This window comes from Catharus ustulatus, chromosome 25 (genome assembly GCF_009819885.2).
Source record: "Catharus ustulatus isolate bCatUst1 chromosome 25, bCatUst1.pri.v2, whole genome shotgun sequence".
Classification (NCBI taxonomy): domain Eukaryota; kingdom Metazoa; phylum Chordata; class Aves; order Passeriformes; family Turdidae; genus Catharus; species Catharus ustulatus.
The window spans coordinates 3,546,524-3,563,954 of NC_046245.1; positions in this window are offsets into that span (position 1 = coordinate 3,546,524).

The following is a 17,431-nucleotide window of genomic DNA, read 5'->3' on the forward strand; positions in this document are numbered from 1 at the left end:
ATTCCCAGCAGGAATCGATTCCCTCAGTCTCTATAAATCAATGGAACAAACAGAGCCACAAGCGGGCTCTGCTCCCAGCCCCAAGACAACACTGTAGATATATTTTTTGTCTTGGAACCTGTAAATATTTGCTCACGTCCTTTGAAGTCTCCATCCCTCTCAGCCCTTTCCTTTCTTCTCCTCTTCCCAACTCCAAAGCAGAGAAATTCCCCTTCCACCTCTGCTCTGGCTGGACAGGCACGGCCAACCTTGGAGGTGGGGCTGGGACCCGAGCGCTTTCCTGTACATATTTTATAAATAAATAATCTCATGTCTGCAGTCAAGGAGTAGGGATTTAAAAAAACTAAGCAATAAACAGAAGCAGCACAGAGAAAAACACAGATGCTCAGTCCTTGTCCTTTCTCTTGGGCTGTGGGGATGAGATGCTGGTGGCCAGCTGGGGGAACACGGTGCTGCTCCTGGAGACACAAAAGCCATGGGAAGGGGGATCTGTGGGTGACACCATCCCCACAAGGTGACAGTCCCATTAGCTGGGCATCAAAGGTGTTCAGAGAAAAAAAAGAGACAGACAGGGCACAGCCCTCACTGCCCAGTCACTGTTTTTTTTAATATTTAAGATTCCCCATGTATCCTTAAATAAAGCTCCAGCTGAGAGCTTCTCTCAGAGTTCAAGTTCCCCTTCCAGGAGGGATCATGACAGAATTGGCAGAGTCAGGGAAAAACTGTTCCCTGTGGCAGAGAATTCATTCTGGAGAGCGACCCCGGTGCCATCACTGCCAGAACCTCGCCCTCCTCCCCTCCCTGCTCAGCTCACACCTGCCCTCTCCAGTGGTTTTCCTCCTTTTTGGGTCCAAAGCCACCATCCACGGTGCTTTGGCTGGAAGTTGTGGATGGGAACAGAAAGACAAACCTGTTCTAAAAGGGAGACCTCTCTCCTCCGCCTTCAGCTCCCCTCAGCAGCCACTGAGGATGATGATGGAACTCCTTCTCCTTGACCAAATCCCTAAAAAAACCACAAAATATCCAAGCTCAGAACTGATTTCTTCAAACCATGGTGGACAGGGGAGGAGCAGCCACCAGACAACCAAAACCCCAAACCTCACCCAGCCCAACACACCCAACCTTTCCATGGCAGAAATCATCTCATCCAAAGGTTCCTCTTGAAAAACCACCCAGGAGTTTTATCTTTCCACTTTTGCATAACACATGGATATATCCAGACACTGGCATCACCCACTGAGAGCAGGCACCACCAGCTGCTCCAGCACCACTGGCCTGGCACTGCTGCCACCTAAATTCAGATGCAAACTGAGGAAAGCAGCCAGACTGATCCAGGGAACAGAGACAGCTGGAATCTCGGGCCCAAAGGGCATTTCAGTGCCTGACTCCCATCCTTCTGCAGCTGGGACTGTTCCTCCTCATCCCATGCTGTCAGCTGGTTTGGGAAAACTGCAGTAATTGGCTCAATTCATTTTAAATCAGTTCTCGTTTGTGCAAGCAGCACTCAGGGAAAAGCAGCTCGGAGTTAATCACATCCTGATTTGGAGCATCCGCAGGGATGAGGGGCAAATCTCACTGAGGTGCTCTTGGTCTCTGCCCCACAGCCCTGGGCACAGATAGAACCCCCAAAAAAGGGCCAAACCAGAATCCTGGCCTGTCCCCACGATCCTCATCCTGCCCAGGGCTGATCTCTCCAGGCTGCAGTGGCACTGCCTGGATTTCTTTTTTATCCCATCAGTGCAGAAGGAGCAGCTCCGTGCCAGAGGGTCTGGCTCTGCCCATTTGTCTCTGCCAAAGGAAAAACATCTCCTTGTCCAGCCACTCCAGCAGCTCTGGGAACAAGAAGATTAAACCCCCCCAACACTCCCCCCTTCCCTCTGTGCCATCAGAGCTGGGGGGGCCAAATCCCTCCCTGGGGTGCCCAGACTCTGATACCACAGGGAAAAGCTGCTCCTTAAGGCAAAAACTGCTGAGATCACAGCTTGGGAGAAGCCAGGATTGCCCCTGACAGTGCCAGGGGGATCTTGCACTGCCCCAGCAGCCCAGGGAGACTCAGGCAGTGTTTGCCTCCCACCCAGGAGCCCCCACGTTTGTGTCACTTCCCAGCACAGCCACCTTTGTGTCACATCCCCAACCCAAATCCATCACGGCTGCCTGTGGCACGTTAGCAGCAATAAAAGGATTCAAACAGCAATTCCTTACTTTTATGAACAAATAGCCCTGGCTGGATGATTCAGGCAGCATTCAATTCCCAGCCAGAAAGTGTCAGCAAAATCCTGGCCGCTCACACGGAGGTGGATAACTGCAAATGAAAGGGAGGAATTATTAGCACTTAATACTCGGGGTTTGCACTCCCCAGTGCTCCTCTCTGGGAGGTGCCAAACGCTCCAGTGCTCCAGCAGCTGGGAGGGCCCTGCCAAGGGGGGCTGCAGGGATTGGGGTGATGGATTTGGACACTGGGATTGATCTCATCCCCCTGCAGGGCCCTGCCCAGCCCACCCTGCTAAAACCCCGTGTCTGCTCCAGCCTGTCCTTTCCAGAGCCCTTTTACCTTCAGCCTATCCCCTCAAAACCCCCTTTTCTCCTCCAGACTGTCCTTTCTCCTCTGATCCATCCTCTCCAGAACCCCTTTCATCCTCCAGACTTTCCCTCCCAGAGCCCTTTTCTCCTCCATCCCATCCCATGGATCCCATCCCATCCTGAGCCCCTTTTCTCTTTCCTTCTCTTTCTTATCCTTTCCAGAACCCCCTTTTTCCTCCATCTCATCCTCTCCAGAACCCCTTATTGTCTTCCAGACTTTCCCTTCCAGAACCCCTTTTCTCCTTCATCCCATCCCATCCAATCCCATCCTGTCCCATCCCATCCCATCCCATCCCATCCCATCCCATCCCATCCCATCCCATCCCATCCCAAATCCCTTTTCTCCTCCATCCCATCCCAGCCCTTTTCCCCTCCCCACACTCCCTCTCCCATCTCCCCCTCCCCACCTCCCATTCTCAGCTCGCTGCCACCACCCCGGGAGCCTCAGGGTCCCCAACCCCTTGGTGGCACAATGTCCCCATCTCCAGAGGGACTGGGGAGGTTTCCCCGTGCCCCTGGGGCCGCTCCTGGACATGGAGAAACATTCTCCAGCCTCCTCCAGCCTCCCCATTTCTCCTTCACCCAGCCTGCCCGTATTTTTCTTGTTCATCAGACTGACAAATGGGCAGAAAACAGACTCCTGGCGATTTCCTGCGCAGGCTGCCCACTCCTCCTCTCCCCTCGGCAATGAGTGAGAGCTGAAAAAGCAGGAATAGCATATAAATTTCCTCCCTGCTTTAATAAATACCTCTATTACCTAGTGCTTTCCCCCAGCTCACTGTGCAGCTCCTGCTGCCCGCCAGGCAGACGTGCTGAACCAAAATTCGCATTTCTGTGGGGAATCAGCAGCAGGGCTCAGGCAGCCTGGCAGCAGCATGGGAGGGGTGAAGCTCCCACCTCGGGGGTCTGGCTGTGGCTTCACATCATCCCACGGGGGTATAAATTAATTTATTTATTGCTGAAGCGGGGCTGGAGTTTGTCTGGAGCCCTGTGCTGGTGCCAGGGGGAGGAGGGGTCCCACTGTTCCCAGAGCCCCTCGGGGTGAGCCTGGGGTGTCCTGAAGGGTGGGAATGAGGACAAACCCTGCTAAAGCCTCACTCAGAGGATGCAGGGGGAGCAGGAGGGTTTGGTGATGGAGGAAAAGCTGTCACAGCTGAGATCCAGCTGGATTTCTCCTCTGATCCAAATCCTTCCCGGGGGCTCTGAGCACACCCAGGATGTGTCACTGTCCCTTGGCCAGGAGGCACCTGAGCAGTGCAGGAACATCCCAGCGGGATGCAGAAGGACAACAGGAAAAAATCCACCGAGCTTTTACACCCCCAGCGCTGCCAGGAGCCCCCGGGCCACCGCTGTCCCCTCTGCCACAGCCACTGTCCCCATCCCCCGGGCACAGCGCCGCAGCCTCGGCTCCTCCTCCCCCAGAGCTTCGCAAAACCGGGGGAAAAAAATAAAAACCACCTTCAAAAGGAGCATTAGGAGGTGACAGCCACCCAATTCCCCCCTCAGCCAGCGATTGCTGTGTCTCATCCCCTTCCTGGAGTCTATTTAACTCCTACATTTAACAAGCTCCTAAACAAGTAGCAGCAGCAAGTGGCAGCGCCCGGCTCCCACCCTGCGAGTGGCATTTGGGGGCTCAGCCCGGGAATGGGAAATTTCTCCAATGTCTCTTTGATTTATGGCTCTCGTTAATTCTCCAGGAGGGCCCCGAGCTGCCCCGAGCGCACCGAACCTCCGAGGGATAAATAATTTACCAGATGGTTAAATATTCTTTAAGGTCTAGAGAACATCAGCGGGAGCGGGGATTTCGGAGGGGGAGTGACACAAAAACGACAAATTGAGCACGAAAAGGGGGAGGGGATGGCCTGGAGCAGGGACGGGAAGGATCGGGACATGCCAGGGAAGGAAGGATCGGGACATGCCAGGGAAAGGAGGGACCAGGACATGCCAGGGAAAGAGGGACCAGGATCAACACAGCCTCAGCTTTTGGGGGAATATCCCATCCAGATGTGCCCTGCCAGCTGTGCCATGCTGTTTTGCCCCTCCAAAGGAAAGGATGAAGCCGGGAGCAGGGAGGGAAGGGAGGAAGGTCCAGCAGGGAGGTTGCCTGGCCTTGCAGAGCTGGTGTCAGAGGATGCTGATGCCCCAGGCTGGCACTGCCTGCTGCCCTCGAGGGCAGCAGAACCTTGATTAAATTCGGTGCCCAGGGGATGTTTCCACCTCCTTTCCTCCTCCTCTGGGATCAGGGCAGCATTCCCAGCGAGGAGCCCCTGGGCTGATGCTGGAGGGAGAGCAGGAGCAGAGGTGGGACAGGAGAGTGCAGGTGCTCCTGCTGAGAGCTCCCAGCACCTCTCAGCTCGGCTCGGGATGTTTTGGGGGCAGCCCCAAGCCCCGCGGATGTGGCAGAGGTAGATGGCAGCAGAGCCTGCTCCTTGCGGCAGCCGGGATGTGACACAGCCCCCGATCCTGCTCCACCCCAGCAGGGTTTGCTCCAGCAGCTTCACCCCCTGCTCCTTTTCCCCGGGCTCCTCTCCTGATGTGCAGCCCGGAGCTCAGCGCTGAGCTGCATTTCTGCATGGCTGGGATGTGTCAGGGGTGGCTCAAACTCCTCCATGCCCCGTGTTGGGCTCTGGGCTGCATCCCTGGACACCCCCACAGCAGCCAAGCTCGGCTTTGGGGGTTTAATTCGGTTCTGCATCCCTGGACACTCCCACAGCAGCCAGCTCAGCTTTGGGGGTTTAATTCAGTTCTGTGCTGCATCCTGGACACCCCCACAGCAGCCCAGCCATCACTCTAAGCTCAGTTTTTGGGGTTTAACTCGGTTCTGCATCCCTGGACACCCCCACAGCAGCCCAGCTGTCACCCTGAGCTCAGCTTTGGGGATTTAATTCAGCTCTGTGCTGCATCCTGGACATCCCCACACCAGCCCAGTTCAGCTTTGGGGGTTTAATTCCTTTGGTTCTGCATCCTGGACATCCCCACAGCAGTCCAGCTGTCACCCTGAGCTCAGCTTTGAGGGTTTAACTCAGTTCTGTGCTGCATCCTGGACACTCCCACAGCAGCCAAGCTCAGCTTTGGAGGTTTAACTCGGTTCTGCATCCATGGACACCCCCACACCAGCCCAGCCATCACTCTAAGCTCAGTTTTTGGGGTTTAATTCGGTTTTCTCTGCTGGTCCTTTCAAGGAACACACTGATTTTGTCACAACTTGTCCTGCTCATCCACCCCTCCCTCACAATTCCAAACCCGATCTCAGCCCCTTCTGGTGTTTTCCATGTGCCTGGTGAGGCTCAGCACGTGATTAACAAATTTAGAAATGCTTTAGGGAACAGTTTTCCCCCCAAACCCCTGCCAGAGGGGGCCCTGCTGTCCAGCCTCCAAAAGGAGGCAGGGAGGAGCATTAATAAGATTAATTAATAACATTAATAATGTGTCCTGAAACGTGGGAAGAGGAGCTGGGATTGCAGCCAGGAGGGACCCCAGACCCAGGGACTGAGCCCTCGCTGAGGGCTGTGGTGAGGAGGGGCTGGCACCTGGATTTAGGGATTTAGGACCTGATTAGAGCCTGTTACACTCCCCAGGGTTTATTTGGATTTATACCCAAGGGTCAGAGAGGAGAGAAACCCTTAAGGGCCGAGCTGGGACAAAAATCCTGAGCCTTACTAAGTCCTGCTTGTCTAAAGGAACAAAAAAAAAGATGTTTTTTCCTATTTCCCATCCCAAGAACTTGCAGAGAAGTGAGGGAGGGGTCTCATCCTGCCCCTGCCCTGAGCTCTGGGGAGTCCTGGGGTTCCTCAAGCCCAAGCAGGGGCAGCTCCCAGCACTGGGCAGTGGGGGCTGGATAAATCCATGAAATCCATGGGCACAGGGAGGGACCAAAGGACTACTACAGCACATGGCCTGAATGCTCTTTTTTTTTTTTAATTTATTTATTTGAGGGCAGCAGCCACCGCCTCCTTTTCCTCTTTTTTCTTTTTTTTCCCTCGTTCTCCTCCTCCTCCCTCTCCGGGCTGCGGTGCAGATGGCCCAGCATATGGGCAGCCTCCCCTCGTGCTCGCACCTTGTAAGCAGATTCTGCCAGGTTTAAAGAGGAAAAGCTTAATTAAGCAGTTGTGTGTGTACAATTACGTCCTTAATTATCTCCGCGTTTCACTTCTTTGTTGTTCCCTGTTTGCGAGAAGTTTGGGAACAACCACAGGCGTCCAGCAGGAGCTTTTTCCTTCTCTGTTTCTCTTTTCTCTCTCCTCCTGCCTCATTTTTTTTGGAGGGAGCTGCAGGATGAGCCCCCCCAGCCCTGGGATTCATCGAGCCCAGCTCGGTTCCCAAACCAGAGCAGGTTCCCAGCAGTGCTGCCCACACAAAATGCGAGTTTAGCTGCTCAAAAGCTGCTCCAGCCCGGTTTTATCACGCCCCACATTTGTGCTCCAGCAGCCCCAACACCCTCGGGAATGAACAGACCCTGTGAGAGCATCATCAGGGTGATGTTTAATTACTCCATACCCCAAGAATGCCACCCAAAGGGCCCCGTGCACAATTAATTCCTCTAATTACCCCATTTCCCTCCATTTCCCAGCTTGGGGACATCTCCAGGGACATCCCGGGGTGTCCTGGTCCCCTCCTCACCCCCAGCCAGGGTCTGGAGGCACCTGCAGAGATCAGGGACAGGAGGAGGCACAAACAACCGGCTAATTTGTGGTGGTGCTTTTATTTTATGCTCAGAGCACTAAACAGCCATAAACATCCCGAGCTGGATGTTGGAGCTGGGGGTGTTTTTATTGTTTGTAAGTCCTTGAGATTTTGCCATGAAGCTTTTATTAAAAATAACCCCAAACTCTCATTTCTCTAATTGAGTGTATTTCAAAACCCACATGCCTGCATTTGTACCCAGGTATGTTTATATCACCACCAGTTAATTTTTATTTACCTTCTAGTGAAACTCATCTTCCTCCTTAATTCCCTGGCCTGCATTTGCTTTCAAATCAGAATTGGACCCAACAATCAGCCGTATATTTAAGGTGCCATTAAATCCTCTCTGCTCTCCCAGCTTCACAGCAGTGACCTCCCTTCCCTTTCCAGACATCCCAGCGGGGAAAATGAATTTTCATCCAGCTGAGAGGTGTCAAGTGCCGGGAATGAGCCCGGGGAGAGCGGCAGGAATGATGGGGGGCTGCAAAGAGAGGGGGTCGGGGGAGATTGGAGGGAAAGAGGAGAGGAATTTGTCCCTTGGGGTCAGGGATGGAGATTTGGGCTGGCTTGGGAAGGGAAGCTCAGTGAAGGTTCAGGAGCAGGGAAAGCTCAGCCTCATGGCATCCCTCACCCCTCCGGACCCCACAACTGCTGGGAAAGGCTTCGTGTCCCTGTCCGAGCTGCTGTCCCGACTCGTGTCCCCCTGTCCGAGCGCTGAGCTCATCAACCCTTCCCAGCAGCCGGGAGCAGGAGGGGCTGGGGACTGCCCGCTGCTCCCCGTTCCCGAGCTTCCACAAAAATCTGCTCTTCGGAGGGGCAGCAGGGAGATCCCTCCTCTCCTGTGGTCCGTCTGTCCGTCCGTCCGTCCGTCTGTCTGTCCCTGAGCTGGCCCCAGGGCAGAGCACAACGTGTCCAAGCGGGGCTGGGGCAGCTCTTCCCCCCAGTTCCCTGCCCCGCTCCCCAATTTTCTTCTCCACCCCCGAATTTTCAGCTACTTCCCCCAATTTCCTTCTCCACTCCCCAATTCCCCCACTCTGCTCCCCAATTTCCTTCACTCCCCAATTCTCTCCACTCCCCAATTCCCTTCTGCACTCTCCAATTCCCTGCCCTGCTCCCCAATTTCCTTCACTCCCCAACTCCCTTCTCTGCCCCTCAATTCCCTGTTCTGCTCCCCAGTTCCCTGCCCTGATCCCCAATTCCCTGCTCCTTCCTCCCAATTCCCTTTGCTCCCCAATTCCCTCCACTCCCCAATTCCCTGCTCCACTCCCCAATCCCCCTCTCTACTCCCCAATTCTCTCCTCTCCCCAATTCCTGCCCCGCAGGGAGGCCCCGGCGTGCGGGATCCCCGAGCCCGGTGAGCAAAGCCTCCTGAGTGGCTCGGGAATTAAACACCTCTGATGCCTGAGGAGCTTTTCATCCCTCTGCCACAGCCCAGGGAAGGCTCCAGAACCTGGTGGATTTGGAGACGTCTCACCCCAGCCTGGCGCTGCTTTTGGGCTGCAGAGGGGAGAGGATTTGGCAGCATCAGCATCGGGATCAACACAGCCCCAACATCCCCAGTTTGGTGTTTGGGAACACGGGGCAGGGAAATGCCCTGCACCCCAAACCCACATCCCTGAGGGGCTGAGGAGCCAGATTCAGCACTCCAAACCCACATCCCTGAGGATGCTGAGGAGGCAGATTCAGGGAGGCAGATTCAGCACCCCAAACCCACATCCCTGAGGAGATGAGGAGGCAGATTCAGCATCCCAAACCCACATCCCCAGGAGCTCAGGAGGCAGATTCAGCACCCCAAACCCACACCCCTGAGGATGCCAAGGACCCACATTCAGCACCCCAAACCCAGATCCCTGAGGATGCTGAGGAAGCAGATTCAGCACCCCAGACCCAAATCCCTGAGGATGCTGAGGAGCCAGATTCAGCACCCCAAACTCACATCCCTGAGGATGTTGAGGACCCACATTCAGCACCCCAAACCCATATCCCCAAGGAGCCGAGGAGGCAGATTCAGGGAGGCAGATTCCCTCACCCCAAACCCACACCCCAAACTCACATCCCTGAGGATGCTGAGGAGCCAGATTCAGCACCCCAAACCCACATCCCTGAGGATACCGAGGAGGCAGATTCAGCACCCCAAACCCACACCCCTGAGGAACTGAGGAGGCAGATTCAGGGAGCCCAGGGCTCTCCTGGCCCCGCTGTCTCTCGTTTTTTCTCACTCCCAGCGCTGTCCAGCCGGAATTACACCCTGCGGGAATTACACCAGGCAGCGCCGGCAGCCCAAAGCAAACACAATATTTTAAAGTCCTTCCCAGCCTAACCATCCCCAGCGCTATTAATAACACTTGTAAGGAGTTGTTCTTGAATAGATATGATTTTTATCTTGACAGCGTCTCCCTAAATCACTTTTATCCGCACGAAGTTTGCGAGGAGCAGATTTTTCTGAGGGCCATTTATCTTGGCAAACATCCCCACCCCAGTTTATTGCTCACTCCCTCTTTAGTTACGGATGGGGCTGTCCCCCACCCTCCATCCCCCCTCCACGTGTGTTTTACTGGTGAAAATCAAATTAAATCACATCCTCAAACCTCTGTGGCTGAGAAGCTGTTGGGAGGTGGGAAGGGGGTGTGAGCTCGCTCCTCCTGCCTTCCCTCCCCCCGCGTCTTCAGCCACAATTCCCGTTCGTAAAAAGGCACAGAACCCCCCTGAATTATCAACTTTTCTCGGCAGAAAAGCGGCCGCAGCCCCCTCGTTGTGGCAGATGGACAAAGGCACAGGAAAAGCTCGAGGCAGGGAAGGCAGGGGGGGACATTCCGGCTGTCACATCCATCACTTGCTTGGAAATAAAGACTTTTTAAAGAGGAGAGCTTCGGGGAAAGGAGCAGATTCTCTGATACAGCTCGGGAAACAGCGATTCTGCCGGCAGATGGTCCGGGCTGCTCCTCCTGGGGGGGTGAACCCATCCCGGGGCTGCTGAGCTCACCCCAAAGTGCTGAATACACCCTAAGGGTGCTGAGCTCACCCTAAGGATGCTGAACTAACCCTGGGGATGCTGAGCTCACCCTAAGGGTGCTGAACTAACCCTGGGGATGCTGAACTCAACCCAAAGGTGTTGAATTCACTCCTGGAATGCTGAACTCACCCCAAAGGTGCTGAACTAACCCTGGGGCTGCTGAGCTCACCCCAATGTGCTGAGCTCACCCTAAGGGTGCTGAACTAACCCTGGGGATGCTGAACTTACCCCAAAGGTGCTGAACATACCCCAAAGGTGCTGAACCCACCCCAAAATGCTCAACTCACCCAAAAGTTGCTGAACTCACCCTAAAGGTGCTTAACCCACCCAAAGGCACTGAACTCACTCCTGGAATGCTGAACTCACCCTAAAGGTTCTGAACTCACCCCAAAGGTGCTGAGCTAACCGCGGGGGTGCTGAACTCACCCTAAAAATGCCAAACTTGCAGGACAGCACCAGGACCCTCCTGGATTTCAGTGCCTGAGGGCAGAGCATCCCCCGGAGGGTCCCACCCAGCCCCTTCCCCTGCCCGCAGAGCAGAGGGTGGAGCAGCTCAGAACTGACTGAGAGAGGAGAGGGAAGGAGGGAGGAAGGAGCAGCTAGAGCCAGGAATGATAAAATATTCCAGAACTCGATTAAGAAATGACAGGCAGGGCTGGCAGAGCGGGCTGGGCACACGGTCCCAGCTCCTGTGGGATTGGGGGGTTTATGGCAGGTGGCACTTGGCCATCCCACTGTGCAAATCAACCTGAGCACGGCTGGAGCGGAACAATCCCGCTCCTCTTGTTCCCAAAGGCTTCCCAAGGCCTTGTAAAGCAGCACCTGACAGCAGGCCCCGGTTAACAGCTCCACTGGGGATTGCTGGAGCTGCCTCCGTGATTAATTGGCTTTGCAGGAGCCAGGAGAGCCCAGGGGGATGGAGGCAGCAGAGCTCGGAGGATTCCCCGAGGTGCAGCCCTCACCCAGCCCCGTGGGACAGAGACCTCCTCACACAGCTGGAGCTTGGGAAGCTGGAAATTCCAGGTGTGAGGGAGCCCCAGGGGCAGGGCTGACCCCGGCAGCTCAGCTGGATGCACAGAATGAGAAACTCTCCTCATCCCTATCAAGGGATTTTGGTGGGGCACAGGAGAGCCCTGAGCTGGGGAGTTTGGGGTGATGCAGCCACGGGGTTCAGGCTCCATCTCACCCCCTCCTCCTGCCAAAATCCCTTTTCTGGGAATGCCACAGGAGCCAGAGGCTTGGCTGCAGTGCCACAGAGAGCTGCTGGAGAGCTCCTGTGGCTGTCACCGTGCCCAGGACATTGGGGCTGGTGGGATCCCCACGGCTTTACAGGGATCCCCCATGAGGAGCCACCCACACTGAGATCCCTGCAGAGCCTCTGGGCCACAGCCACGTCCTTTGGGAAGGGCCAGAAAGCCCTCGGGAGGTGGAATTGAGTGATGTGAGCTCACCTCCCTGGCTCTGCAGGAGCACAGGGACCAGCAGGGCTCTGCCCATGCAACGGGAATTTGGGAATGGCTCTTGCTGGGGGAAGTTTTTTCCCCCCCCTAGGTGTGGGCAGGAGGCCCCTCCCGGCTGTCAGCAGCTCTGCGGAGCTGGCAGTGGGTAATTAAACCTTTTATTCGGTGCCTGGAGGCGCGAAAGCATCAAGGGCTCCTATCAAAGCACGAACCCAGCGGGGCCGGCTCTGTGCAGAGGGGAGGGAGAGATGCCAGAGCTGCCTGCGAGGAAGTTTGGGCTTCACCCTCCTCTCTCAGCTCTTTGAATCCAGCCTGTGAAGATCTAATCCACGTTCAGCCGTGTGTCTGCAGGGCTCAGCTGGGCAGGGAGCCCTCCCGAGCCAGCAGCTCCATTCCCTCACCCTCAGCTCTGCCCTGGCTCAGGATCCTGCTCAGAGATCCCATGGATCCACGGATAAAGGGAATTTCCCTCCCCACTCACCCCAAACACCACCCTGTGCACGAGATGTGACCCAGCAGCTCTGCTGTGACATCTGGGGACACTCAGAGCGAAGGGACAGCAGCAGCCACTCACAATGGGCAGGAGGGGCTGTGCCTGGGGATGGGGGGACAAAAATCACCCCAAAAGTGCTGGCAGAGCTGCTGGCTGCAGGCCTGCCCCCCACACAGCTCAGTGCAGGGACAGGGGACCCTCCTGTGTCCCCAGGAGCACCTGGCCAGAGCCCCCCTCGTGTTTGGGGAGCAGGAGCAGCACTGAGGGGATGTGACAGGAGCTCCAAGGCAGAGAGAATTTTCCAGCTCTCAGATACAAGGAAGAATCATAACGTCGTTTATCATCTTTAAAGATACGCAGAGTTGGCGAGAGAGAATGAATTCTTCTTCATAAGCCAGTTCCCAGGATATTTTTACTGTGCATCATAAATTATAATACCTTTTTATTTTTGCTTTATGGCCTGTCCCCCGCCAATTCTGGTGATCTACATCCTCATCCCCCCCAGTGCTTTAGGAACAATCCCTGCCTGTCTCTCTCCTCCTCCCTTCAGCTCCCCAGTCTCTCTCCTTCCACCTGCATCTCTCCTTCCCCTTGTCCACCCACAGGTTTGGGTGCAGCTCAGAGGTGACACTGCCCATCCTGGTGAGTGCCACAGCTCTGCCCCACAGCCCTGGCAGCAGTGGGGTCACCTCCAGCTCCTGGCAGTGCTGAACCAGCCCAGCAGCTCCCTCAGACCTCCCTGGTGGCTGGGACAGCCCTGAACATCCCAGCTCCTCACACATGGGCACAGCTCCAGGAGTCCCTGAGATGGGCAGAGCTCTGGGCTCACCCCAAAGTGTTGAACTCACCCCAAAGGTGCTGAGCTCACCCCAAAGGTGCTGAGCTCACCCTAAAGGTGCTGAGCTCACCCCAGAGGTGCTGGTGCTGCCCTGGTGCAGCCCTGGCTGGGGATGGTTTGGGGTCCTGGTTGGTTTTTCCACCAGCACAGCTCAGATGTGGGGCAGGGTGGGGATTTCAGCCCCATTGACACCTGAAATCCAAAAGGAGCAGCTCAGTGCAGGTGAGGTGACACCAAAGGGTGCAGCCCTGCCTGAGGCAGCTCTGGATATCCCAAACCCCGGGGCTGACCTGAGGAGACCCCAGTGCCCAGGGCAGCCCTCCAAACCACCCCACACGGGTTTTATCCCCACAGAGAGCTCCCACAGCTCAGCATTCCCCTGTCCATGGATGGATCCTCCATTCCCAGGAGGTGCTCAGGGTTTCCACAGCTCCTTTTATTTGCAAAACCTCCTCCTTTCAAGGAAAAATCACTTTACAAAGCTCACTGGGGTGTGGAACCCCCATGAGAGAGGGGGGACGGTGGCCAGGACCTCTTCACCCCCCTGCAGAGGGGAATTGAGCCCTAAAGCAGGAGCTGGGGAGGAGAGGTGAGTGTTTATCCCTGTGAATATGGAGATTTGCCGCGATGAGGCTGACTAAGAACATTACATTCGCCACGCTAAGCCGCAGAGCCTCGGGGCTTTGCGCGGGGCTCAGGCTCCCGTCAGCGAGAGGATTTTTCGGCGTGTTGGGATGTACAGGAAAACAGGAATCTCCTGGGAAGAGCCAGCAGACAGCACCGTGATTCCCCGAGCTGTGCAGTCATTCAGGCAGGGGCTGCGTTCCCCAGGCCCAGATGGGATTTTTAGGGCGAACAGAAAACCCCGATTGCAGCAATTCCCATTTCCCAGCGATTTCACACCAATCTGCGCTCAGCTCCTCGGTGTGGGATGGGTCTCTTGCACAGCCCCACGTGGATAAATAAATAAACCTTTAAATAAACCTCCTGTGCCCCCAGGAGCCGCTGGATGTGGAGCTGCGCTGGGCTGGTCCCTCCCCACCGCACTGGGGGGATGAGAGCAGGGAGAGGTTAACAGCCAGGACAACAGGGAGCAGGTTAACAGCCAGGAAACCAGGGAGAGGTTAACAGCCAGGACAATGATCGCTGACAGCGCGGCCAGGGGCTGTTCCGTCCCGTTCTACTGCAGCCCCAGCCATCGCTCGCAGGTAAAGGCAGGGCTGTGTTAGTGCCGGGTGCTCGGCAGGGACCGGAGCTCATTAGCAGCAGCTGCCAGACACTCCCAGACACTCCCAAAATATTCCAGCAGCATTCCCAGACACTCCCAGACATTCCCAGATGTTCCCAGACACTCCCAGACATTCCAGCAGCATTCCCAGAACATTCCCAGACATTCCCAGACATTCCCAGAACATTCCACAGCATTCCCAGACATTTCCAGACATTCCCAAAACATTCCAGCAGCATTCCCAGACATTCCCAGATGTTTCCAGACATTCCCAGAGCATTCTCAGACATTCTCAGACATTCCAGCAGCATTCCCAGACATTCCCAGAGCATTCCCAGACGTTTCCAGACATTCCCAGAGAATTCCCAGACACTCCCAGACATTCCCAGAGCATTCCCAGTCGTTTCCAGACATTCCCAGAGAATTCCCAGACACTCCCAGACATTCCCAGACGTTTCCAGAGATTCCCAGAGCATTCCCAGCAGCATTCCCAGCAGCATTCTCAGACATTCCCAGACACTCCCAGACATTCCCAGCAGCATTCCCAGCAGCATCCAAGACATTCCCAGACATTCCCAGAGAATTCCCAGACGTTTCCAGACATTCCCAGAGCATTCCCAGACATTCCAGCAGCATTCCCAGAACATTCCCAGAATATTCCCAGACGTTTCCAGACATTCCCAGAGCATTCCAGCAGCATTCCCAGAGCATTTCCAGATATTCCCAGACAGTCCCAGACATTCCCAGAGCATTCCCAGAGCATTCCAGCAGCATTCCCAGACGTTTCCAGACATTCCCAGAGAATTCCCAGACACTCCAGCAGCATTCCCACATTCCCAAACACTCCCAGAGCATTCCCAGACATTCCAGCAGCATTCCCAGAACATTCCCAGAATATTCCCAGACACTCCCAGACATTCCCAGAGCATTCCCAGACATTCCCAGACATTCCTAGGCCATGCTGGAAGCTGGAGCAGAGCAGGGCTCAGGGAGAGCACGGAGGCAGCAGCACAGCACAGGGGGGGATGGAGGGGCTGGGAATGGACACTCAGCTCTGCCAGGACCTGGGACAGGGAAGGGGACACGAGGATGGGCTGGACTGGGGACTGTTTGGGGTTTTGGCCACCCAAAACCTGGGAAAAGAAGGGTGGAAGAGGCTTGAAAAGGACGCTGGAAGTGGTTTGGTGGTGACTGCCAGCAAGGTTTGGTGGAGCAAAGGAGTGACCCTTTGTACAGCCCTGGCACACCAATGCCTGGGGCTGCCTCTGAGCACAGCCAGGTCTGGAGTCCCACACTGCAGGGACAGAAAACAGCTCTGTGCATGGCCCAGGACGTTTCTGAGCAGCTGGAGGCAGAGCAAGGGCAGCGGTGCCCGAGGACGTGGGGACACATCGGCCCCGGGGCAGCCACCAGAGCAGGCGAGGGGCGGCTGGGAACAGGGCAGCAGTGACAAATGAGTTTAATTCCTGGGCAGACACCGATGGGAGGGGGTGATTAATGAGCCCAGCACCTCTTGGTGGCCTCAGGAGCTCATGGAGATATTTTGGCAGAGGGTGGAGCAGCAGGGACGGGAGGGTGGAGGGGGCAGGCTGGGAACTGAGAGCAGACAAGAGGTGACAAACACTCACCAAGTCCCTCTCCCTCCTGCCCACACCGTCCCTCTGACCATCTCCCAGCTCTGGGTCCTTCCCAGAGGTTCACGGGCAGGATTAAAATCCTTCCATCATTTCTCCTGTCCTCTTCTCTCCCTCTTATCCCATCAAACACAGAGCCTGGCACGCCTGGTGCTCCAGGGATGCATCACAGGGCTCCTTCCCCGAGCTGATGTGCCAGCACTGGCCCTTCCCTCCCTGCAGGATCAGCGTGGAACTGGTTAAACTGGAGCTGGACTCCTCTGGGAAGGATCTGCATTCCCAGAGGCAGAGAGCACAAGGAGCACCTCAGCCTGCCTGGGACCTTGGCTCCAGCCCTCTCCTCTGCCCTGTCTGGAGCTGCTGGTGCTCCCTGCCCTCCCCCCGAGTGTTTCTGGGTGCCAGCCCTGCTCTGGCTCCAGCTGGCTCCTGGGCTGCCAGGCCTGTGCCAGGAGCAGCCCCTGGAGCATTGGGCACAGCAGCTGCTGGTGCTGATTAAAAGCAGAGAAACCCAACAATGACCAGGCTGTGACAGCCCCTGCTGCTGCTGGGGACAGGGCAGGGGCAGGGCTGGATCCACAATTCCTCCTTGGATCCCTCAGGGACGATGCAGAAAATGCAAATGTGCACATCCCACAGCAATGGTGACCATAGGGGGCACATCCCAAAGGGAATGGGAGGGGGATGTCCAACCCCAAAGGGATTTAGGGATGTCCAACCCCACAGGGATGGGGATGTCCAACCCCACAGGGATTTAGGGATGTCCAACCCCACAGGGATCCAGATTTGGAGATGTCCAACCCCAGAGGGATTTAGGGATGTCCCACTCCACAAGGATCCAGGTTTGAGGATGTCCAACTCCACAGGGATTTAGGGATGGGGATGTTCAACCCCACAGGGATCCAGGAATGAGGATGTTTAACCCCACAGGGATCCAGAGATGGGGATGTCCAACCCCTCAAGGATCCAAGGATGCCCAAATCCACAGGGATTCAGGGATGGGGATGCCTAACCCACAGGGATCCAGGGATGAGGATGTTTAACCCCACAGGGATCCAGGTTTGGGGATGCCCAGCCCCACAGGGATCCAGGGATGTCCAACCCCACAGGGATCCAGATTTGGAGATGTCCAACCCCACAGGGATTTAGGGATGTCCAACCCCACAGCGATCCAGGGATGGGGATGTCCAACCCCACAGGGATTTAGGGATGTCCAACCCCACAGGGATTTAGGGATGGGGATGTCCAACCCCACAGGGATTTAGGGATGTCCAACCCCACAGGGATTTAGGGATGGGGATGTCCAACCCCACAGGGATTTAGGGATGTCCAACCCCACAGGGATCCAGGGATGGGGATGTCCAACCCCACAGGGATTTAGGGATGTCCAACCCCACAGGGATCCAGATTTGGAGATGTCCAACCCCAGAGGGATTTAGGGATGTCCCACTCCACAAGGATCCAGGTTTGAGGATGTCCAACTCCACAGGGATTTAGGGATGGGG